At 41.0% G+C, this 24,115-nt stretch overlaps 1 protein-coding gene across 2 annotated transcripts in view; it reads right to left on the bottom strand.

The window, feature by feature from the left end:
• CREB5 (cAMP responsive element binding protein 5) overlaps positions 1–23,913 on the bottom strand; it is a 439,577-nt gene extending 415,664 nt beyond the window's left edge. For both annotated transcript variants that reach the window (XM_070369471.1, XM_070369473.1), the window contains exon 1: positions 23,874–23,913. The gene's annotated coding sequence lies outside the window, so the exon portion shown is untranslated. The remainder of the gene's footprint in view (positions 1–23,873) is intronic.
• Between the last annotated feature and the right edge of the window lie 202 nt (positions 23,914–24,115).

The raw sequence follows: 24,115 nt of genomic DNA, 5'->3' as shown, positions 1-24,115 counted from the left end.
ATACTCTCTGAATTACAGCTATTGGATACGGATGGATAGACACAGATTATATGAAGGATACACATCAAAATCACCAACAGTGATTATTTTCGGTTAGAATTTTCTTCTTTACATGTTTTTGTCTTTTCTGTGAGTTTTTTTTCTTAAGTCAGAAAACAGCACATTTATCTCTAAATTTTTTTAAAAAGCCAAGTAAGAGAATCTTTGAACTTCAGATCTAATTGAAAATTTTTCACCATTTTTTTCCAAGCCAGCTAAAATTTGTCTTGACTCAGAAAGGAACACAGTAGTAAGTAGATTTTAGCATTAGGATGGGCTGATTTCCAATGTTAAAACTTTGGAACTTTCCTTTCCTAGTTACCCTTTCAGGAAAAAAAGATGCCCTGTTGTTCCTCTTCAGGGTATTTTTCTCACAAGGCCAGCTTCAGGGGAAATTTGGAGGAAAGAGAAGTTACCGAGACCACTATTTTAAACAGTGCGCTCTAATTTTACAGTTCCAGATGACATTGCCAAGCTGCCTCGCGGTGCCTGCCGGCTTAGAAAAGAGCCCCAGGACTACATACAGGCACCAGCCATAAATGACACAACCGAAAAATGATTGCTGCTTGTTTGAGAAAATATGCACAGAATATGCCAAAAGGACTCCTACACTGGATGTTTTTCTGAATGAATTTCTTGTAAGTTCTGTCACATGAAACTAATGTAATACTAGGAATCCCTGTGATACGAGGACCTCCTTCCAAATGCATCTACCACATTGCTTTTGCCATTGGCTGGTTGAAATACACAACACTTCAACTCTGTGTTAAACACATTGCCTAATTCAAACATCCTATTATAAAATTTCAGTGCTTGTTTTATCTTTGCCCAAGCATGGCTTTTAGTTAATAGATTTCAGAATCTTTCTTTCAAAGACAGCTAAAATCACACACACGAAAAAACTATTGCTGTTTGCCATCATCCCAAACTCTGCATTTAGATTATAATCTAAACTCCTAACCTGACTTAATACACCTCCCCTCCAGCGTCATCTTGTAGCATTAAATCCCTTGCTCACTATACTGTGGACGTACTAGTCTTTTATTCTGTTTCTCAATTCTGGCAAGCTTATTTCCATAGCACTAGGTCAGACATGACTGAAGTGACTTAGCAGCAGCAGGTCTTGTCTACATCTTAAGAGAATATTCTTTCTTATAATCTCCAAATGATGAGACCAGCTTTGTTTTCAGGTCAGGGTTAACAGTAATCAAGTAAACAATGGAAACATCTTAAATGTCCATTGACAGATCAATGGATAAAGAAGATATGGTACATATATACAATGGACTACTACTCACCATAAAAAAGAATGAAACAGTGCCATTTGCAGCAAATGGATGGACCCAGAGATTATCATATTAAGTAAGTCAGAAACACAAATATCATATGATATCACTTACATGTGGAATCTAATAGATGATACAAATGAACTTAACTAGAAAATAGAAGCAGATTCACAGACACAGAGAACAGACTGGTGGTGGCCAAGTGGGAGCAGGCATACGGGAGGGACGGACTGGGAGATTGGGACTAGCCGCTACAAACTATTTCTATAGAATGGATAAACAGGAAGGTCCTACTGTAGAACACAGGGAGCTATATTCAGTATCCTGTGATAAACCATAATGAAAAGGAATATGAAAAAGAATATATATATGTAGAACTGAATTACTTTGCTATACAGCAGAAATTAACACAACATTGTAAATCACCTATATTTTAATAACTCAATCTTTTAAAAAAGTAATCAAGTGAACGCATGACTTAATCATGTGAAATGGCAAATAACATTTTTTAATTTGGTATTCTTGCTTAGGAAAGACTGACCTTTGTTTCCATCCAGTATTCACCTGGTACCTTTCAAATGCTTTCCTAAAAAACACAGAGGTTATAAATGTCCAGGCATGAGCTAATAGCAGAAGCAAACAAATGAACCAGGATTTGTTACTGGTCACAACTGAAAATCTAGAAGGCTCCAACATCAGTCTCCCTTGTCTGTCCTAATTATTGTGTCTTGAGGAAGTGATGGTGCTTATGTTCCTATTTCTTTACTTTAAAAGGTGTAACATTTTTAATACCATAGCTATAGCATTAACTCATAGCATTATTTACAAGTACCACTATTTCAGTCAGTATTTGAGATGTCTCCTAATCAACGCAATCTTGTATACACATGTGTAATCTCATCCCGTGAGTACAGATGAGGCCTATTGACTGGTTCCTAACAAAGGGAATATGGCAAATGTTGGAATTCCCTGGCAATCCAGTGGTTGAGTCTTGTTTTCATTGCTGGAGGCCCACGCTCAATTCCTGCTTGTAGAACTAAGATCCTACAAGTCGTGTGCAGGAACCAAAAACAAAGAAATAAATATTTTAAAAAGAATATGGCAAATTTAATGGGATGTTATATCTAAAGTTAGATTACCAAAAAGGACTGCAATTTCCATCTCTCACTTTCTCACTCTTAGAACCCTTTCTTACTCTTACCCTGCCAAAAGCCAGACAAACAAGCCTGCATGTGGAGTTTCAAAAGCATGTAACAGCCATGTGAGTCTAGAAGTAGATCCTCTCCCAGCTGAGACTCAAGATGACTGCATTCCTGGCCAACATCTTGATTACAGCCTTATGAGTTGAGACCTTAAGCCAGAGGACCCAGCTAAGCCATACCCAGATTCTTGACCCACAGAAACTCTGACTTAACAAATATATGGCAGAGTGGTGGGGGGAGCTAGTTTGTTACACAGCGATAGCTAACTAATACAACAGTTTAAAACACAAACTATATTGTGACATTTTCTTTTCTTACAGTTAGGACTGTAATGAAAGGAAATTTAGCTCCCCAAATTATAAGGAAAAAACCAAGTTGTATGGGGATGTAAGATACTCAGAAGTGTCAACAATTAATCCAGATTTGTTCTGAAAGGTAATAATAACTATATTTGGTATATCAATCTTAACAGACACTCAATTTACACAGCATTTTAAAATTCAACTGGTATTTTCATATTCAGGGGCATTTACTCCTCTTAAAAAGGTTTTGAAGTAGGTATTATTATGATCTCTATCTTACAGGTGAGGAGAATGAGCCTCAATAGATTTCATGACTTGCACGAAGGCAAGCTTGTCTAGCTTGTTCACCACTTTTTCCCAAGGTCTAGCACTCAACGTATATTTGTTGAGTGGATGTCTCCTACAACAATATTATATATAAATATGGTGACTTTTTTCATGAAGTGCTCCAATGGACATATATCAATCAATCAATCAACCAATCAATTTATATGTATATCTGGGTAACACACAAATACATATTCATGGAACCAACATATGTGTTTCCCAAACAACACAGGCTCCTCTGAAAGTTCGCTCAAGCTTTAAAGACAATAAAGAGATAAATCCCAATTTAATCCTGTTTTTCATACAGTTTGACACCACCAAAAACAGAAACTCAAAGGAAACAACCCTTTCTTGGTAAATCAAATCTTTTCCCTCACATATCATTTCCTATAATCTTCCAGGATGAGGCTAGAAATAACAGACCTTTCTGAGAGTCACCAAAGGAGGTCATCAGCCAACTCAGACCCCATCGACTCCCACAACCCTCTCACCCCTTCCTTGCCATGCCTGGCCTCTGTCCCCATAAACATGGTGAGTAGGAAGTAATAGGTCTTGTCAAAGGTCACTATAAAATAACCTCAGGCAATGCTGGATAGAGGAGTCCATAGAAATGCAACAAAACTGCTGACAAGGAAACAGGAGGTGGAGGGATTTCAATTGGGAAGTTTGTATAAGCTTTAAATTCCTTTTCTTTTCAAACTTTTTTTTTCCTTTTCACAGTCAAGTTACCCATTCGGTTTTCAATCACAGGCCAATCTCTACTCAGTACCACTTAATAAAAAAGTGTTTGATCACAAAAAACACATGGAGCCATTAAATAATAAATTAGTCTACATTTTAAGAAGATAAAATCATTAGGTACAATTACCCTTGGAATTGTATGGTTACAAATGGAGGAACTTCAACATATAAGATAATAAATTAGTAACAGTTATCCATTCATTCAGCAAATTTTGAGTAAGTGCCTGCGATGTGCCAGCACTAGATGTGGGGAAAATGTTGATGAACTAATCATGCATGACCCTCGACATTTCAGAATTTAGATTCCAGTGAGACATATGGATTTTAATGTTTTAAAAATTAAAAATCACTTAAAGGAATATACATTTGAAAACAGATGAATGAAGGGAAAGTTCAGGGTAACCTGAATATTTCATTGGGGGACCTAATTTAGATTGAGGTTCCTGGATATCTCAGTGGTAAAGAATCTGCCCGCCAATGCAGGAGACATGGGTTCGATCCCTGGTTCTGGAAGATCCCCAGGAGAAGGAGATAGCAACCCACTCCAATATTTTTGACTGGAAAGTCCCACAGACAGAGGAGCCTGGCTGGCTATAGTCCATGGGGTCACAAAGAGTCAGACACGTGATCCAGATTAGGGAACAAGGGAAAAGTAGCAGTTATCCAGGCTGGAATGATCTGGGCAGAGGGCATAGCACATGCAAAAGCCCTAGAGTTAACAAGGACTTGGTGCTTTTAAGCACCTGAAATTCCAGTGTGTTTGGGGTTGTGTGTTGTTAGGAGGAGGCTGGCCTAGATGATGCCAATCCTGACTCCTTATCTGTAGCCCCAAAACCTTCTCTGAGAGGCATCATCCCACTGACTCCTGAATGTCTCCTCACATACAACATCAAAGCTCAAAGTCAAGTTCTTTGTCTTTCCCACCAAACATTCCACGTGTCATCTGCATCTCAGTTGATGGCAAATCCATCCTCCCAGGGTCTCAGGTCAAAAACCTCAGCACCCTCCCTGACTTCCTGCTTAGCCACACACCCAATCTGTCAGCAAATCATTTCAGCTTTAACCTCTAAAATAAGCCAAACTCCTTCTCACAATCATCTAGTTCAAGCCACCGTGGTCTGTTCCTTCTAACAGGTCTCCCTGCTGCCCCCCACCTGCTATATAGTCTGTTCTTCAACCATAATGAGGGAGGTTTTTATAAGTGATGAATTCTCTTCTCAGAGCTCTCCATTGGCTTGCTTTATTGCTGAGATTAATACCCAACGTTCAGAACATGGTTTGCAAGCCCTACATGATTAGCCACCCACTACCTCCTTACTGTCTCCATCCCTGCTTACACACCAGGGCCTTAGTATGAGCAGCAACCTTTGCCTGCAGGATTTTTCTCCAGATCTCCCCAGGAATTGCTCCCTCATGTCAAAAGCTCTCAAAATGGCATTCCCTGACAATTCCATCTGGAAAGATGAAAGAGCACACCGTACCCACCCACTTTCTTTTTAGCACGTAAATGCTGTGTGATGCATCTCTACTTCTAAAGAAATGTTGTCTGTTGATGCACTGCCATGCCCTTAGAACTTGAAGAGTTCCAGGTAAAGAAGGCACCTTTAATGATGTACTTTTCTGGGCTACCACATGGTCATTCCTAGATCACATAAAATTACAAACTCTTAGGAAATTAATTGTGTCTAATATCTTAGTAAGATCGAGGTTCTAGAGAAAGAAGAGAAGGCCTATGTCATAATCTTGCCTATGTGAGTGCGGGCTCAGTCACTTCAGTTGTGTCAGACTCTTTACGACACCATGGACTGTAGCTTGCCAGGCCCCTCTGGCCATGGAATTCTCCAGGCAAAAAATACTGGAACGGGTTGCTATGCCTTCCTCCAGGGGATCTTCCTCACAAAGAGATTGAGCCTGTATCTTTCTGCAGCTCTTGTGTTGCAGGCATATTCTTTACCCACTGAGCCACCTGAGAAGCCCAGCTGAAAGCATTAGTCACTCAGTTGTGCCTGACTCTTTGCAACCCCATGGACTGGAGCCTACCACTCTCCTCTGTCCATGGAATTCTCCAGACAAGAATACTGGATTGGGTTGCCATATGCCATAGGCAGAATCTTGCCTATGCCCAACTGAGTTTTCAACCAGCATAAGGGGAAGGAGATTAAGGTCTTCTGAGTACATATTTCTCTTGCCAAAAGATTACTCATGTGTTTTTCTATAATCTTAAAAAAAATAAAATCCACAGCAAATTTAAATGGCAAACAATAGGGGATGGTTTGGAAATTATGGTATAGCAACTCAATGGAATATGATGCATAATCATAGTTTTGAAAACTATGTAGCAACATGAAAAAGTGTCTGTGGTATAGTTTTAAGTAAAGGAAGCAGAATTTTAAACTATGTCTATGTTCTGATTGAAACTATTTTAAAATTATGTTAATTTCTGCACAAATGAAAAATCAGTGATTCCCTAGAGTGGTGAAAACCTCACTGATTTACTCATCTCCTCACATTTTTGGAGTTCAAAATATTTCAGTTTTCAAGCTATGGGCATTTTAGTCGCTCAGTCGTGTCTGACTGTTTGCAACTCCATGAGCTGTAGTCTGTCACCGTTCTCTGTCCATGGAATTCTCCAGGCAAGAATACTGTAGTGTGTAGCCATATCCTTCTTCAGGGGATCTTCCCAATCCAGGGATTAAACCAGGTCTCCTACATCGCAGGCAGATTTTTTACTGTCTGAGACACTGGGGAAGCCCCATGGGAACATCCATCAATGTACCTAAAGAATCTCCCTATGCTGGTCCTCCCAAGAACACTTCCAGACATCAAACTTCTCACGCTGGTAACAGGAAATTCATGACAAAGAACAATGCTTGAGTATCCCTATAATCAATTCACTCAGTATTAACTAACTCTGTATAAGGGACTATATGCTAGGTTCTATGAGGGAAATCAAAACTGAGCAAGAGTCAACTCTTGCTGTGATGGGGCTGATGATCCAGGAGAAGGAATTTATGACAAACTCCAAACAACCACAATATAAGACTTTTTAATCCTGAGAAAAAAAAATATTAACATAGCACTAAGGAATTAACTAGTTTTGCATTCAGTCTTTGCTTTGAGAGACCCAGATATGAGTGTTTCCACAGGTGAGGACTTAGGGGACAAGAGCAGATGTTCCAGGAAGATGAGATTCTGAACATGGCAGAGAAGCACTCAACAAAATAAGAGCTGATTATGGGTTTATCTTAAATAGGACTTCCCTGGTGGGCAGGAATCTACCTGCTATTCAGGAGACTCGGGTTCGATCCCTGGGTCAGGAAGACCCCCTGGAGAAGGGGACAGAAACCCACTCCAGCATTCTTTCCTTGAGAATTCCATAGACAGAGAAGCCTGGCAGGCAACAGCCCATGGGGTTGCAAGAGTTGGACATGACTTAGTGACTAAACCACCCACTACCACCTGGCGTAAACGTTGGATATACTCACAGGGATTGTGGCTAGGGTTGGCTGAGAGGCCTTAGAACAAATGCTCATAAAGGCTCTTGAGCAGGAAAATGAGAAGTTCAGAGTGACAGAGTAGAAAATTTTGTTTAGTAGCCGGAAAGAGTCCGAGCTCAGGGACCAAACAAAATGGTTCCAAACTCCAACTCCTCCATGTACTGGTTTTGCCACATTATCTGGTTTGTCACCTAACCTCTGAGCTTCACTTTCCTTATCTATAAAAAGGGATAACTCCAGCTCCTTGATAGGCTTGTTAGGAAGGTTGACATGGTAGAACAAGAGAGGAGGTTCAGTAAAGACTCAATAAATCATTCTGTCCCTCTCAATTTTCAGTTCTGAGAAGGAACTGATGGAGAAAACAGGGCAAAAGGATGCAGATCACAGGACATGGTTCATGTGGGACCTAGCAGACTGGGGGGTGACACGATCATGATGGCCAAGGGAAAAGGCAAAGTCAGCAACTGTCATGAAGGTTCAAGACAAGAGATCAGGGGAAGATGATGGCACCCAGTGAAACGGGTATGACAGACGGAGAAATGGTATGGAGATGGTCTGTGTTTGAACAATTTAAGAAGTAAGGAACAGCAGCAGGCCATCTAGCAAAAAATAGCCAAGGTAAAGTTGGAAGTCAAGATTCATGGCCTGGGATAAAAGTATGGGCTGGAGACCCGTGGCACACACTGTAAGATTTTTAGTAGTTGACTGTTCCTGTTACCAACGTCTGTAACGCTCCTATCTACCCTTCTCTACAGCTCATCGTTATATAGCCCAAATGTACAGAGAAGTTGCTGGACCAAAAACCCTACTTGGCATATATTCTAACTAAATTTAGCATCTTATATTTTTCTCCATGATGTGTTATTTTTTTAACAGTTAGAAGTACATAATTCACATGTCATACAATTCACTTTATAATTCAATGGCCTTAGAATATTCACAGATCTGTACAACCATCACCACAATCAATTTTAGAAGATTTTCATCATCTAAAGAGGAAAACACATTTTTCCCTCAGTAGTCATTCCCAAGTCCCCAGCCCCACCTTCAGTCTTAGGCAACCACTAATCTACACTTTCTCTCCATAGATTTGGCTATTCTGGACCTTTCATATAAATTAATCATACAATGTAGAGTCCTTGGAGAAGGAAATGGCAACCCACTCCAGTGTTCTTGCCTGGAGAATCCCAGGGACAGGGGAGCCTGGTGGGCTGCCGCCTATGGGGTCACACAGAGTCGGACACGACTGAAGCGACTTAGCAGCAGCAGCAGCAGCAGAGTCCTTTTTATCTGGCTTCTATTTCTCAGCACAATGTTTTCAAGATTCATGTATGCTGTAGTATGCAGCATTATTTCCTTTATTTTTAGGACCAAACAATTTTCCAACATATAGCTATACCACATTTTGTTTACCCACTCATCAACAGATGGACTTTGGGTTACTTCCACGTTTCGGCTATTGTGAATAACCCTGCTGTGGGCATTGATATTCAAGCTTTTGTGTGGACATGTGTTCAGATCTCTTGGATGTGTACTGAGGAGTGGAGTTGCTGGGTCATAAGGTTTATGTTTAATTTTTTGAGGAACTGCCAGACTGTGTTCCAAAGTGACTGTAGCATTTGACAGTCCCACCAGCAATGTATGAGGGCTCCTACTTCTTCACATCCTCATCGACACTGGCTATTGTTGGTCTTTTTTTTATAGTCATCTAATAGATATGAAGTGGAATCTCACTGTGGTTTTGATTTGCATTTCCCTGATAGCTAGTGATGTTGAACATCTTTTCATGTGCTTATTGTCCATTTGTACATCTTTGTAAAACTGTTTATTCAGATTCTTTGCCCATTTTTAAATTGGTTATTTGTCTTTTTATGATGATACGTTTTTAGATCACGGAACTGTGTCTTATGTGCTTTCACTGTGTAAAACAGAGGTAGCACATAGGCATAAATTATCCATCAACTATTAGAAAAGCAGAATTACTTTTCTTCCTGCTTGAAACATACATCTATGTTCAACTTGGTGTGTCTGTTGTTTATAGCAACTGATGGCTTTTGTCCTTGTCAGTAAATATTAGCACATCAAAACAATGGCTGTTAAGCCTGGCAGGGTGACAAACTACAGCTGTATTTCACTCTTTGTTCTCAAGGTCAAAGTTGGTGCTGCCCTTTCGGCATTTCTCTTTCACAAACTCTGAAGACAAATTCAAGGCCAAACCAAGGACAATGACTACATCAGCAAATTCACTCACCAGTGTAATATATATACATCTATTTTAATGTATAGACTTGTTTTGTTGGTTTTGTCCATTCCTAGTAATGTATAGATCCCCATCTCTGAAGACTTGTTCTGAATTTTTCTGGGAGTCCATAAAAGTTTATTTTAAACACCTGCTTTAAAAACTGTCAGGTTATGATTCACACAACTCCCAACCTACCAGCTCCTATAGAGTCCCATACTACTTGTCCTGGGGCTAGTAGTATGGGCATATTTACTGTATGGGCTGAACTGCATCTCCTAAATCTCCAGCACCCTAGAATGTGACTTTAATAGGACCACTTATTACAGAGGTGGTCAGAGTAAGATGAGGTTCTTAGGGTGGGCCCTAATCTAGTATGACTGGTGTCTTTATAACAAGGGAACTTTGAACACAGAGGCAAACTCACACAGAAGGAAGTCAGGGAGAAGAGAGACACAGGGAGAAGACAGCATTTAAAAGCTAAAGAGAAAGACAAGAAACAATTTTCCCTCACAGACCTCAGAAGGAACTAACCCTACTGACACTTTGATCTGGGACTTCTAGGGTTTCCCTGGTTGCTCAGATAGTAAAGAATCTGCCTACAACGTGGGAGACCCAGGTTCAGTCCTTAGGTTGGGAAGATCCCTGGAGAAGGGGATGGTAACCCACTCCAGCATTCTTGCCTGAGAATTTCATGGACAGAGGAGCCTGGAGGTCTACAGTCCTTAGGGTCACAAAGAGTCAGACACAACTGAGCAACTAACATTTTTTGGTTTCAGCCTGCAAAACTGCGAGAGAATGAATTTCTGTTGCTTAAGCCACCAAGTATATGGTACTTGATTACAGCAGCCCCAGGAAACTAACAGGTCTCCAGTGGACTTCCTGCTGAGTGCCAGAGCTGTGGCTGCCTGAGGAGGTGGGTGCCTCTCCCTCTGACACTAAAGACCAAAACTGCATTGCCTTGCAACCCAACGACTACACTTGCAGTTTTTAGTTATAGCTGCTCTTTGAGTTTTTGTTTACAGTTATTTTCTGTTCTCTTTCAAGGATTCTGACACAAGCCCATGGATGGGGCACTGGGCCAGAAACCCTCCCCTCTTCTACCACCACAAAGGACAATCCGGACTTTGTAACTGAGTTAGGCTTCTCCTGCCTGGCTCCCTCTTCCCTGACAATGAGTAAACCCTCTCCCTTTCCTATCTTCAGTTAATCAACCCTCCAGTCGTATCAACCCTACTTCTTAAATGGCTTTTGAATCTGGCACCACCATAACTCAAGCCACTATCATCTCTTGCCTGGACAACCACACTAGCCCTCTCACTGGACTTTCCACCTCCAGATCTATACTCCCTCACCCTCCCACAACATTCTGTTGCAATGACCTATTTGGTGTCTCTCCTACCAGTAAGATCTGGGAGGAGAGGGACTGTGTCAGGTTTTGATCATGTATCCCTACTGCTGGTGCTACTGCTGCTAAGTCACTTCAGTCGTGTCCGACTCTGTGCAACCCCATAGACAGCAGCCCACCAGGCCCCCCCGTCCCTGGGATTCTCCAGGCAAGAACACTGGAGTGGGTTGCCATTTCCTTCTCCAATGCATGAAAGTAAAAAGTGAAAGCAAAGTCTCTCAGTCATGTCAGACTCTTTGCGACCCCATGGACCACAGCCTACCAGGCTCCTCCATCCATGGGATTCTCCAGGCAAGAGTACTGGAGTGGGGTGCCATTGCCTTCTCCTTGTATCCCTACTACCGGGCACATAATAGATGGTTGACAAATGACTGATGAAGGAAGGAAGGAAGTAAAGGTGGGGGAGATGCAGAAATGATATGTAGGTTTTATTTCCTTTCATAAAGTAGCTCCCCTGATAGCTCAGTTGGTAAAGAGTCCACCTGCAATTTAGGAGACCCCGGTTCGATTCCTGGGTTGGGTAGATTCACCAGATAAGGGATAGGCTACCCACTCCAGTATTCTTGGGCTTCCCTTGTGGCTCAGCTGGTAAAGAATTCACCTGCAATGTGGAGACCTGGGTTCAATCCCTGGGTTGGGAAGATCCCCAAGAGAAGGGAAAGGCTACCCACTCCAGTATTCTGGCCTATAGAATTCCATGGACTGCATAGTCCATGGGTTTGCAAAGAGTTGGACATGACTGAGCGACTTTCATTTCACTTCACTTCATAAACTAAAGGCTATGGTTCTTCCTTGCTCTCAGTTGAGCACATCCTTTCACTGAGAAAAGCAATCAAGTCAACACAAGCAGAGATATTCAAATAATGCCAAATGGTGTGTGGTTTTCAAATTATATGACACAACTTTCTATACACAGAATCCATCTAGATCTGAGCTGGTCTCCAGAAAAGAGGCACTTTGAGCCCTGTGCCTAGCTGCTATCCTCCCTGGATCATCCAACATGTCAGAATCACATCACATACCCGTCACCTCTCTTCATTTGCCTGAAATTCAAAAGTCCTCTTTACACTTTTGTTCCTCCCATTACCACACTAAGGCTTAGTATTCCTAACAGCTTGGAACAAGTGGTTTATGCATTCTATTTCTCCATCCTGCAAATGGGTATGGGCAACTTTTATCCCTCCTTTTTAAAAAAAATCATAAATTACACATAATAAAATTCCCTATGTTAACAATGTTTAAGTACATAGTTCAGTAGCGTTCCATGTATTCACACTGTTGTACAACCAATCTCCAGAATCGCCTATTTTTTCAACAAACATTAAATAACTAGAACTATGTAAAGGAATGTAAAAGTTCCTAACTATACCTCCTAAAATACCTGCTAAATGTTGAATAAAGATTAAGCAAGAGGGAGGGGATATATATATATACACACCTATGGCTGATTCATGTTGAGATTTGACAGAAAACAACAAAATTCTGTAAAGCAATTATCTTTCAGTTAAAAAATAAATTAACTTTAAAAAAAGATTAAGCATCCGTTTATAGCCTTCTTTTTAAAGATAGTATAATTTTTGTGCTTCAGGATTAAAAAAACAGTTTATTTCCTGGAAAGAGTAAAAATGAACCTTGGATTAAAGGGTTGACTTGTCTGTCTTAAGAATGTCCATTCCTAAGGGCAGATCAAGCAATTCCATGTAATTTTTTTCCTCCCTGATTTTTGCAAGTGCTTCTGAGGCCTATGAAAAAAGAATTGTGCTTCTTTGCCAGTGCTCTGTCCATCCAACAGAGAGACATCACCGTTCTATTTTTTTTTAACATCTTCAATGGTTTGGAGATTAGTATGGGTATTTAGCAAAAAGTACAATTTCAAATTACATGCCGCTTCATGGTGCCAAAACACCACACCATCATCTTTGATGATGTCTACCAACACAGCACTAAGAATGGTGGTTGTTAGTCATCTTGCCTTGCAAAGCTGGAAGATGAAATTGCAAACAGTGTGTGCTTAGACAAGTCTTATTAGAAGAGTGTCTTAAAGATAATTTTAATTTTTTTTAATCTAGCAATCTCTTTTAATCACCAAGGCATGCGTGCTTGCTAAGTTGCTTCAGTCGTGTTCAACTCTTTGTGACCCTATAGACTTTAGCTCTCCAGGTTCCTCTGTCCGTGGGATTCTCCAGACAAGAATCCTGGAGTGGGTTGCCATGCCCTCCTACAGGGGATCTTCCTGACCCTGGGAGCAAACCTGCATCTCTTAAGTCTCCTGCATTGACAGGTGGGTTCTTTACCCCTAGCAATGCCTGGAAAACCCTTAATCACCAACTGTGTATCTAAATCAATGTGACAAATAGATACTTGCTCAAAAAGAGGAATAATTATCCATGGGCATCCTAAAAAAGATAATCACATTTACAAGCATATATGTTAGTAACATTCTGGTCTTCATTGGCTGAGGTACTTGTTTATATATGTTTAACCACATATTTGTGTAGATATTAAGATTGCTTTAACGTTAGTATAATGCTTGGAAAAGGAACCAAAATGACCCCTCCCTGGCACTGGTAACAGATCATGCTATTAATTCCGGTGTGCATCTCCCCCATTGAAGAAACAGAGGTGTAGACAGAGACTACAAATGACTAAGTCCAACTCTAGTCATTACTAGGAGAAAACAAAAACCAAGTACTCCAAAGAAGATGGCTCCAGGTCAAGTGTGAAGACAGAACATTGGTAAAATAAAAGTTAAAATGTTTTATTAAAGACAGTTTAGGAGCTAGGACTAGAGTCTGTCTTGCTCAACAAATGAATACCTAAAACAACTCACATCTTTAATCTCATCGTCTCTCCACAAAGTCCTCTGACAGTCAATCACAAAGGAGCCTGAAGAAAGGTTCCCTAGATACTACCAAAAACACAGGTTTGCAACAGATGTCTCCATGCAACTTTCAGAACAGATTCCATGTTAAGAGGCTGATAAACCCATATGTATTTGTTAATCAATCCAGGTCTGTACATGCAGCCTGAAGCTGGGAAGTAAGAGTTATTAGCAGAGAAATCATAGATGTGCAAATAATGCATGAAAAAGTATCAGAAAAACATTATTTATAAATTCAAAGACGAATGCAATAATATACACAATTGGGAACTCCCCACCTGGAAGCCATCCAGATCAGTGCTTATATTTAGACACTAATTGATGCGCAAATAATGCATGGAAAAGTATCAGAAAAAAACATTACTTATGAATTCAAAGACGAATGCAATAATATACACAATTGGGAACTCCCCACCTGGAAGCTATCCGGAATGCTTACATTTAGGTACTAATAAACGTGAGCTTTTTGCTCACACTGACCACCCTCCTAATTAAGGAACACAGTGTCAATCTCTCAGTTTCCCCACCTATACAATAGGAAATCATGCTGTGTGTTAATGAGTGGAGGTTAAAATTCTCCCAGGGAATGATATTACAGAAAACACAAATGTTATCACCATGAAATGTAGCGAAAGGTATAGTTTTGAACCTAAAAGCGGTTTAAGTCACGTTTTGAAAGAACACGGCCAGAGGAACATGTACTTGGAACCAAGTTGCTATGCAGGGGATAAGGAGAGAGGTTCAGGGTGAAATGACTCACGAATGCGGGAATGCAGGGGCTCTAGGCAACATGAAGTCACAAGGGACCGTCCCTGAGGTCTCTCGTCCCCTCCACAAACAATGCAGTGTGTTAACTTCAAAAGAAGAGGAGTTTGGAAATTATTATTTTTTGTTTTGGGGGATTTTTCACATCATTTACTGAAAGTACAAGCTGGTATATTGTTCAAAAAATCATTAAAGGAAAACATCCTGATGTGTACTAAGAAATACTGATTTTTCTAATACTTAAAGGATGACAAATAGAATGAACACTTTAATTCTAGGGGTTTGTAACTAACACTTTGACATGAGCAGAGAGCAAGTTTGGTCTGACACGAAGCTTGTTAAAAGTTTAGAGGGCAGAAACACAAGGGTATCCATACAGTCAGAGCATCTCTTCAAAACCAGCTAAAGGCAGGGAGCATCTGGGGCAAAGAAGCAAGCTAGCAAAATACCTGAAATGTGGTGATCTTGACCTTTTCCAAAATGGAAGCTTTCTGCGAGTCCGCGTGCAAACCAAATCCTACCTTAAGATTTCTCTGGAAGCAAACCACTTAAAACAATCCACGTTGAAACTTACACAAAAAGGAGCTCATCCGTGGTTCAAAGAATTATCTTCTAAAACCTTCACGTTTTAATTTGTGTTAATGACATCTTCTTAAACATGTTTTGCAGCGTGCAGCAGCACACCAATAAAAACCACTTGCTGCCCTTTGAACTCTGAATGTTCCACTGCAATCTCTTTCCTTAAATAGAATCATGGAATATTAGAGTAGAAGATTCCTCAGCGATCAGTTAGAATTGCAGTTCTCAACCCTGGCTAAACTTTACAAACATTTCTGGAGTTTTTAAAAAATTTAGAAGCCCAAGTCCCCACAACAAACAAATTAAATCAGAATGGAGGGGACAGGGTAAGTATTAGTATTTTTTAAAAAATAAACTCCGCAGGTGGTTTTATAGGGCTGCCTGGATTAGAACCCTTGATATAGCTTATAGATTTACATTGCCCAATATCATAGCCACTGGTACATGAAATGTGACTTGTGAGCACTTGAAATCTGACTAATCTGAATTGAAATGTAGCATAATTGTAAACACATACAGGATTTCAAAGATCTACTACCTCCCCAAATCACAAAGTATCTCATCAACATTTTAAAATTGATTGTACACTGATATTTCAGATATACTGAGTTAAATAAAATTATTAAAATTAACATCACCTTCTTAAAAATATTTTTAATGTGGCTGTAGGAACACTTAAAATTATATATGCAGCTTGCGTTTGTGGTTCCTGCCATTGGACTGTGCTGGTCAAGACCAACACTCTAATTACAAAAGAAGAAACTGAGGCAGAGAGCATAATGAGTTCAAGGCAGCACTTTGGAGTCTCAAACTCTCTTCCAGCGTCAGGCTTGTCCCGTTGCCTTAAAGCTCACTGTTACAGAGCTAGAAATGGCAGAGCCCAGGAAGCCACCATTGGGATTTCAAACCTTTCTTTCTTTTATCTTGCTGGTTGCTTCCTCTAAGATTTTATATGGAAATCTATTTCCCTTATGAAAAAACACCCCCTCTCTGCTGTGCACACACTTGTGATTTGTCATTGTAGGGTTACTCATGAAAGCCCAGTCACAAGAATGAATGTTAAAAATAAATCTAGAAAAACATTAGCATAAGGGAAATGCAGAAAATAAATGAAGACTATTAAGGCTTTTAAGATGTAGATGGTCAAGTTCTATCCCGTGAATGTTTTACTCTGGTTGCAGTTTAATAAATAACCCTGGAAACCCTCAGCACTCCAAAGTTCATCCTCAGCACAGCATCCCAGTCTCGGCTCAGAATTTAGAAGCCTGAGCCTGTAATATTTTCTTTCCTCCCACAGGCAATGTTTTTCTGGACTCTGTTGTCACTCAGTGAGGCAAACAGGCTCTTCCAAATGGCACACGTCATCACACCTAGGTACCTTTCTAGAAGTGGACTTTATCCTCAAAGCCTTCTGTCTCTGCTGCATGGATTAATATTTCGTCATTCCGAAGTTAAATAGCATCACAGTTGACTTAAAGAAGAAAATCTTGTTTTGATAATGTAAAGTGGTCCCACCAGATCTGGCAAATGGAGATAAAATGTATTTCTTCTAATAATCAGCTAATTCAAACAAAAACAGAGATGTTTTTTGTTCCATGTGGTTTTTCCCCCCTTGGGAAACCAGCAGAGAGAGAATTGCATAAAACTGGCTGAAATGTTATATTTGAGAAATCGTGCAACACAGGGGCTCCTCAGTGTAATCAAAGAATAAAAGAGACCTGAATTCTGATATAAAGTGTTCATGCAAAGAGCTGGAAAGGAAAACTATGGGTCAAGCCAAACAACACATACAGTAGATGCATTCAAGATTTCTGTTGAGATATTCTTGTGCTCCATCCTAAATACAGCAAAACCAAAACATCATCTTAAATCAAATGTTTGGTGCTCTGGAGCCCCCTATGTTGCATGCATGATTTCAATTTGCTGTGATCAGTCAAATTTTGCCAGTCAAACCTCGAAGACCATACTTCCAGGTCCAACTCACTCCTTGTGTAGTAATATTCACCTATAAACAATCTCAAATACACCAGCCTGTAAATATATTACAGACAGATCTTAGGCAAAAATGTATCTGCCAGAGTGAAAATAGCACTTGTTACTCTATCCAACAAAAAGAAAGACAAAGGTATTTTAACTTTAAGAAATGTTTTTGGATTCCTTCCTCAGAGATGAAAAAGAAAGGACAGGAAATTTATGAAAGGAAAAGGACAAGAAAGTAAAGAAAGTTACTGCCTTTACTGAGATGATCCTATAGACCGTTTTTAATTGTGCCTGGTTTTTAGTCTCAAATTATGTCTGGATGAAGTAGTTTTATAGGGCATGTCTAATTACAATGGTGAAGATGAGTGGCCTTCAAATAAGGAAACCAATATCAGAAAAATTAAAATTGCAGATATATAAGAATAACCAGAATAAAAACTACAGTTTATACAGTCAAGGTATTCATTCAAAAGATCTGATAAAAATGAAAAGAGCAAAGCATTCAAAGCCATGGGTTATGCTTCCTTCAGGACAAGGGCATTTATGGCAGCCTGACACATGGAAAGACCCCCTGACCTGGAAGTAAGGACCCTGCTTCTAGGCTGGGTTCAGCATTCTCCAACTCTAGGTCTTAGATGAGCCAGAAGAACCACCAGGCCGGAGGCTGTCCTCTGCAAAGGGACAAAGCTGGCCCATCAACGAGAAGACGCCCCCTGCCCCACCAATTCCAGCTCTGCCAAATGCTATCACAAAAGCCTTTCTCACATCTGAATGAACCCCTAGGCCAAAAGCAACTTCTCACTACAATTAGGTGTGTGTGCTTAGTTGCTCAGTTGTATCTGATTCTTTGCGACCCCATGGACTGTAGCCTGCCAGGCTCCTCTGTCCATGGGGATTCTCCAGGCAAGAATACTGGAGTGGGAAGCCAAATGCCAACATGGCAGTTTTCAATCCTTGTTAATTTTAGGGTAGAGATTACAAATGTGAACCTTGAGGAAGTAGAAGGAAGCAGCTAAAATATGTATTTTTTTAAATGTTAAAGTTGATTCTGATCTATTTCTCAGAAAACCTAAATAGGCAACAGAGTGAGCTTGGAGGTAAGAAATATGGAAATGTCACTGTAACATATTACACATTTAGGAATTTATCCTAAACTTTTAAAGTTTTATATTGAAGGTCCCAGAGTGTCAATAAAAGTTTCAAAATTTTTACTTTTGTAATAGTATCATCAGTATTACCTGGAAACTTGTAAAAGCCTTCTCTCTCTTCTCTTTTCTTACATTAAATCCATGATTTGTGATTCCCAACAATGGAATACTAATGGATCCCCAAAAAGCACTAATTGCCCATTTTTTTCCTAATTACAAAACGTAAGAACCCTTTATTGAAAACATTAAGCATGATGTCATTTTTAAAGTGCCAGAGTTTCTATTTAAAGTGATGCCATAAAGTAGATAGCTTATATAGTTTACAAACAGCAATACAAAAAGGTTCTTTAAGTCTGCTTAGCATATCTGAAAGTGCTTCTTTCTCACATTTAAATATGTGGGGCCATTGCCCCCCTCTCCAAGTTTATTACCTTATCTCAACTGTATAATTTTCTTAAATAGGATTCAGAGAAATAGTCCTAGATTTAAATTTTTAAACACTAATTTATAAAAGCATGGGTTGATTCCCATAATACAGCTGGTAGTCAAACTGGACAAGATAATGAATTGACTGAGATCATTGTTCCATCTTCATCCAAGAAAGCTGCCTCTAAAAAAAGATCTTAAATTGCTGTGGAAATCCAATTTGTAAGAAGCAAAAGAAGCATATAGATGGGAAACACCAGCCATGATCACATTAATTTCATGGCTAACAGCACTGCTTTGAAGTAAAGAAGAAGAAGGGGGAAAAAAGATGACAAAAATAATAAGTCTACTCAAATCCCCAATTTATTCTAATAGCATAACCAGAAGAAAACCAACTACAGACACAAAGTTCACATCTCGGTGATCCAGCAAACATCACATCCCCACAAAATAATTTTCAGCTTAATAAAAAATAAAGGAAAGCTAAAGGAAATACTATAGGACGGTGATGCATCATTGCCAAAAAAGCAAATTATAATAAGAAATCAGGAGACCAGGAACCTGACGTTAGTATGAACAGCCATGAAAAGTCCACAATTGATTGGTTTTGAATCCATAGGTGAGGGAAACTGACAAATAACTGTAACCAAAATCTTCAACTTACTGTAACTGAAAAGCTATACAAGAAAAATCTCTCTAACAAGCTACCATTCACTGAACCTCTTGTTCAAATAAAAGCTGCAACACCAGAAAGATATAAAAATAAAAGCACTGTTTCTATTTTTTTGTGGGAATGTCCTAATTATCTGCTCATATATAAACTATATAAGGTCACAACTGACTTTTCATTGACAGGCAATATGGGGGTATCAACCATTTATATTCAAAACCAGTTGGCTTCAAGATACGATCAACTGAGTAAACATAGTTTGAGTAAAGTTGAAAAATAAAAATCGCTATGAATCAGACAGGATTTAAATATAACATGTATGTAACATGCTACAAGCAACAGAAAATGAGAAAACTTACAGGGAAGCACAATAAAGAAAGTTCTTTAATTGCTTTCTTTTTAAGTTTTATAACTAAAGTAGTAGCTGATATTCCATCAACAGCATCCTTCTTCAGGGAATACTCATCCAGGATGGTTTTTTGTTTTATTTTTAACTTTTAGGTTTCTTTTTTAATTAAAACTTAAGTAGCTACTGAAGTGATTCATGAAATCTTGGGGGAAAAGAGCATTCTTACCTGGCATATCATTTCACATGTTTCGTAGCTCCCCTACTGCAGTTCCCATGCTCACGAACATTATTTTACCCAGGAAATAATGGTCTTATCCACACACACACACACAAAAGCTTCCAATCAAATGTTATCAAGTCTCAGGAAACTGCAACAGCAATCTTAAAAGTCAGTGTAAAATAAGAATTCCACTTACGAATCTCATCTATGAAAATACGAGATTGTTCTCCTGGAACCAACTACAAAGTTCCCTTTCTCCTTAATAAGCATAATAAACATCATCTTACCATTATCTGTAGAATAAAATCAACAACGTGTTGCTTTCTGCAGCCACCAAATCAAGGTTTTCCTTCCTTTCTTTCTAGTAAATTCTTTTTCACCAGCAAGATTAGGAAGAAAATAAAGCTTTACGTATCTGCCTCAGTAATTCAGACCACGACACTGAGAAACCAGCTCTTAGTAAAAGAAAAAAAAGAAAAAACAAGAACAGGTCTGGTATTTTACAATCACTTCTGCAATCCACAGGTACCTCCTGGACTCCCGTACCTCCTCTTCTTTCTGGTTCTTAGTTTCTTTTAGTAATGAGACTAATTTTTCCAGTAGCCTTGAACTCCCCAGATTTAACCGACATGGAAAATGTGACTAAAAACTTGTAGAACTGTCTAGCCTCCAACCCTACACAGAATCAACTTTGTTGGAAGTGTTGAAGAACACCTCACAAGCAGCTACTTGCTCCTTTAGACTCCTGCACGACACAGCTCAGAACACCAAATAACACTGCGCCATCTAGTTAGCAAGCTGCACTCTCCATTCTAAAAGGGGGGACACCTTCAAACTCTGGGACTTAAGGACTTGTCAGGGTTCAGCTGCTCTAAAGGTCCAATTGTTTATTTAAATAAAAAAAAATATCGCTACTGAGATAATCCACATCTAGTGGATATGGGAAAATTTAGGTTATAATGGCACTACAAACTTTTACATCTAACTTTGATTTACAAGATAAAAGCAAGTTTTAAATTAAAAGGGCTTTCTGTTAATAGAGCTTATTATTCTGAAGACGGGGAATGATTTTCTTCGAAAGTTGTCCCTGGGTGCATGCCTATTATCTGTGCTTTTCCCCTTCCACTAATGAGCATTTATCTAAAGAGCCTGTTAATCCTCTGATGTGTGCTTCTGGTCAGAGGTAACAGTTTGAATAAAACCACTAATCACTGATCACTAAATCACTGATCATTAATCACACTCTCCAGTGCTGGTGACCCGGGCCATTTTCCCCTTCAGGTCTATGTATGCATCACAAACAAGAAGTTTTAACATTTCAGATGCACATGTATTGTGTGGGGGGTCATACTATTTCATCTCTAGATGTGAATAAATAATAAATACTGCCACAAACTTGGGGAATGACGTCAATTAGACTCCACACATGAGTTTCACAAATGCCTACTCTACAGCATGGCTTTCACTCTGAAGAAAGTAGATCTGATTATAACAAAACATGTGTTCTTCAAGAAATTCCCACATACTCAGAATATAAATTTTCCTTTATTTAGCTTTCACCAGCTTCAAATCAGAGAGCACTCAGCTCTTCTGCACCCGCTCTGTTCAAAAGCCTGTTAAGAAATCTTTTATTTAATTTCTGCTACACACTGCAGCCCCATCCCCACCCCCACCCGGAGTTCTTTTTACTTTTATCCCTTAAACATGTCATATACAGTATTTTTATTCAACTGCCAGATACGGGGATTCTGACTCAATTCAATGACTTATGTATTTAACTTTCTATTGAAATACAGAAAGTTAATGTTAAGAGAAAAAAAGTAACACATGCACCACTTTATTGTAAGATATTTTGAGTTCAACGACTTACATTCCCTCACTTTGGAAATAAAACGTTTAATCTCGAGCCTTCCAGCTAAATTTGATTTAGTCGGCATCCTCAGCCATCCCTCTTCGGATAACCGGTCTGTCTGAGGAATGCGCTCTGTAAAGTTAAGAACTTTGCTTGCAATGAGTGTGTTGTTTTCCTAAGTCACCACAGGGACACAGTACTATCATAGTGTCTCTAAACATTTCCTGAGACGCCTTTTCTATCAGAGTTGAGCAGTTTGCCCTGGAGAAGAGGGTTCACTGGTGCCTTTCTTAAATAATAGAAAAGAGCAGATTGTGTGTGCGTCGATCAGGTACTGCGCTCCCTGGGCCACCAGAAGCTCTTACCCACACTCCAGGGACTGTGATCGCCCCAGGGAAAGCAGTCAAAGGCGGAGGCGGGGCCAGAGTGATAACGGTGTGGGCGGTAGAGCGGGTGGAGAAGGAGGGATCCGGGAGGAGAGGGCAATAACGATGCTCAGGGAATCAGCGATTGTACAAGTATGTTGGGGGTTGGGGATGGAAAGCCTTGCCTTGTCAGCACTTCTAAGGCCCCCAACCCTTGAGTATCTGAAGCTGTTAATCAAACACTTATTGGTCTGCAGAATGACGTAATGGACCTGTATCCAGCCTTTATTCCTTGACACATGTCAGAGAAGGAGGGAAAAATAAAAACCAAACACTCTGTAGACTCTGACAACGAAATATATAAGTAGCCCACTTCAGTTCCCGGCCTTGAACAAGTCTCAAGTGGGGGCGGCACTTGTTCAGGGAAAGTTGGGGTGGACAAGATCTTTATCTACCAGATACTCACCCCCCACCCCCGAAATAAATCTATGGCAAAGGAAAAGAGGGATGCAGCCGCCAGGAGAAAACATCTCCTTGGTTCCTTCGCGAGTCTTGCCCCTCTAAGAACGTCGTGAAAAGTTTTGAGCTATTCCGTGTAGAATCTGGTGGCGAGGAAGGCTCCGCCGCCGTGTTCTGAGAACTACAGCCGCGTCGAAGGCGGGAGCTGTCATTTGGGGCAGCGGCGGGGAAGAGGTAATGATGCCAGTGAGAACCGGACAGAGGCAGGAGGTGGCTGTAGGAGTGAAGACAAGGAGAGCCTCGCCACTGTCGAGCATTCCACGCCTGCAGTGAAAGGCAAGTGCCCCCCGAGAGCGATGCCCCCTCATTCCCCGGCGCGCGCGCCCACCACCTGCGGTGGGCAGCCCTGCAAGAGGTGGCAGCAGCAGGCTTGGGGCCCGGGAGGAAGCTAGCCCCCAGTGCGCCCGCCCGTCCGCCCCCTAGGTGACCCGGCGTCCTCGCCGCGCCCGCTGTAAGTTTGCAAACTTTCTCCGGGGATTCCGCCGCATCACCGGGAAGTTGGGGACGCGGGGGGGAGGTTCCTGTCTCGCCGTCTCTGCTGCTGCCGCCTCTGCCGCCGCTTGACCGCACTTCTGAAGGGTTCCGCACCTTGCCAGGTCTCTGGAGGCAAACACACACCCCCGATTCATAACTGTTCCCCGTGTCAGGGAAACACACGCGCGCTCCTACACACGCACGCACGCCGGGGCGGACACGGCGCTCGCTCCACGTTAGCATCCCTCCAGTCGCACGGCGCGGCGGCCACCAAGACGCGCTCCGGAACGGACACGGCGTGGGGTCTCTGGGGTAGCCTCAGGACACGGCTGATTCCACAGTCCACCAGTATTTGGGGCCTGACTTCCCTCTGGTCCGTCAAAGTGTTTACAAACACAGATCATCCTCCAAAAAGAAAATGCATCGCATCTTCCCTACTCCTTGCCCTGCGACCTGCCCACTGGACCAAGTAACCTCGCGGCTGCTGCCGAGAACCACCCCTGCAAACAAGTACGCTCTCGAGACGGCTCCCGCGGCAAGTGCAACGAAAGTGACTAAATGCAAAAGCCCCAGAAGTGGCCTAGCCGTATTTTTAGGAACTTACCAAACAAGTGTGGAGAAGGCAAGAGCGGAGCCCGGGTGAAGGGACCACGTTGGACTGAGCAAAGATTACAATACATTCTATTTAGAGTGCATTACATCACCCCCCCGGTGACGTCACGTGGGATTCCTGAACTTCTAAATCATTGCGGTCCGTGGGGGAGGGAGGGAGGAAGGGAGGGGCGGGGCCGTCGCGCCGAGGGGGCGGGCTCCGCCCCGGCCCCGCCCCGCCCCCGCCCCACGAGC

Source organism: Bos mutus, chromosome 4 (assembly GCF_027580195.1).
Source record: "Bos mutus isolate GX-2022 chromosome 4, NWIPB_WYAK_1.1, whole genome shotgun sequence".
Taxonomy (NCBI): Eukaryota; Metazoa; Chordata; class Mammalia; order Artiodactyla; family Bovidae; genus Bos; species Bos mutus.
The sequence above is the reverse complement of the archived record's forward strand: the minus strand, read 5'-3'. Positions and strand labels throughout refer to the sequence as shown.